General features: G+C 33.2%; 1 pseudogene; it reads left to right on the forward strand.

Moving 5' to 3' along the window:
* LOC137656451 (thrombospondin type-1 domain-containing protein 7B-like) overlaps positions 1-2,500 on the forward strand; it is a 40,672-nt pseudogene that overhangs the window by 15,129 nt on the left and 23,043 nt on the right.

Genomic DNA, 2,500 nt, shown 5'->3' on the forward strand with positions numbered 1-2,500 from the left:
CATTATTATTTCCTTAATTTTGAAAGGTTACTCAGGAATAATTTGGTATGTAATTCATTAATATGTTTTTTTCATTCACTTTTCCAGTATTTTCATAAAGGTTATTGTTCTCCTTCTGTAAACGTAAGTACGTTATATTTCATGACAACTTGTTTTTCCTTTGGAGTTGGTCCATGTTTGAAACTGCTTTCAATTAATTTCAGAGGTTTAAAGGCGATTCAAATACTAGTTACATTTACCCATAACAATAAAATAACAATAAAATAGCTCCAGAAAAAAAAATAGTATTTGCACATTTCAATAAATACTTTATCTCTTTCTTGGTCTATTACCTCTAGAGTGTCATGACTCAGAATGAAATTAAGACAGCAATCGACATATTCAATAATTTCTATTTACCACCAGTAACCACAGACTAAGTAAATTGTGCCCCACGAAATTTTAACAATTTTAGACAGCAGCCACAAAATACTCGCCTGCAAGAACATAACCCTTCAGGAGCATACGCCTTGTCCTTGCCACAGCTTTTACACGATGCCGACGGGCCCTTGGTCCTCTTGCCTACTGGACGTTATCGACGAAAAGGGGGACGTCAGCATGGGAACGGTCATAAACAACAAAAACAACAACAACGGTCTATCCGTCAACAACGAAGCTGAGATTTGCGGCGTTGGGAAGCGGCACAGAGCTCTGCTCTGCAACAGAGATGACGGCGTGTTGGCTCACTCGAGGTTCGTGGGTTGTTGTTGTTTTTTGTTTAATTTAGCAAAAATCAATTCTGGGCAATCAAGGTCAGTGCACTTCTTCGTATTTTATCAGTTCATAATCGATCAGGTCACCGTAAACATTATAGGTTAGGAAGCAAAGATATAATTAGGGATTTTGAAATTTCTTATTGCAAGTTGATTAAGAGGTATTTAGAGAAATTTCAGTCTGATTTGGTCCCGTTTATTAAGGTTACCCTAGAAACAATAATACTAATGAAAATTGTAATATTAATAATATCAAGAAAAACAGCAATAATAATAATAATAACAATAATAATAATAATAATAATAATAATAATAATAATAATAATAATAATAATAATAATAACTTGAGGGGCCCTCAGTAGAGTACAGAGCTCCAACACGGCAGCTTATTTCTCGACTTTTTTGCTAGACCTTGACCTTGATCTTTGAATTACTGCTTTCAAAATTGATGGACGTTCACGTCTAAACATAAAAATTAATCCCTGAAAGTTCCACTATTCTATGAGTAAATTTGTGACCTATATTACGGCATCTTATTTCTCGACCTTTTACTCGACTTTAGCCTTGACCTTTGACATAGGAATTTCAAAATTGAATCGCTTTTACGTCTTAAAACAACAATTAATCTTTGAAAGTTTCTCAGCTCTATGAGTAAAATTGTGACCTCCACCATGGCATCTTATTTCTCAACCTTTATGTCGACCCTGACTTTGACCTTTGACCTAGGACTTTTAAAATTTAACTGCTTCCACGTCTCAACACACGAAATAATCCCTAAAAGTTTCACTATTCTATTAATAAAATTGTGACCTCCAACATGGCATCTTATTTCTCGACCTTTCACTCAACCTAGACCTTGCCTTTAAGTCCACATCTCAATATAACAATTAATAATAATAATAATAATAATAATAATAATAATAATAATAATAATAATAATAATAATAATAATAATAATAATAACAAAGTAAGGGGGTCGCATTCAGAGATATGTCAATCTGTCAGTCTAAAAATAACTAAGAAAAATAATAATGATATTAAGAACAAGAACCGAAAACCCAACAATTAATAGAACAACAGCAATAATATTTTGATGATAACAATACAATTAAAAAAAATGCAGATCAAAATCAAAAATAACTATAAAGAATAAGGAAAATTATAGAACTCATAAACAAATAAGTAAATATGAGGACTTAAATAACAATAATATCATACGGGTAAAAGGAGAATCCAAAAGCAATATACGTAATTGGAAATTGCTTAATGGCATCCCTTGTACAAAGCAGTCATTGAAACTCAATTACCGCTTCATGAAAGTGATCCTGGACGCTCTAAAGGACATAAACGTAGGATCTGAAGAGGATGCAGTGATCCAGGGAGATAAGGACTCTCCCTTAGATGATGAGAGCTCTCAGTTTCCTTGTTAATGTCATACCTCAGGGGATGAGAGAGAGAGAGAGAGAGAGAGAGAGAGAGAGAGAGAGAGAGAGAGAGAGAGAGAGAGAGAGAGAGAATGAGAGAGAATATACCAGACACTTATGCTAATCGGGAAATGGTTAATTATCTAAAACTGTGCTAAAAAGGAATTTGGGTTATTTTTTGTTTCTTATATGTTTACAAACGGTATTTAAAGGTATGTTGATATTCATCCAACATACACACACACATATACAAACACACACACCCGCAGGAACATGCAAAAACACACACACCCATATATATATATATATATATATATATATATA

The sequence above is a fragment of the Palaemon carinicauda genome, chromosome 17 (assembly GCF_036898095.1).
Source record: "Palaemon carinicauda isolate YSFRI2023 chromosome 17, ASM3689809v2, whole genome shotgun sequence".
NCBI lineage: Eukaryota > Metazoa > Arthropoda > Malacostraca > Decapoda > Palaemonidae > Palaemon > Palaemon carinicauda.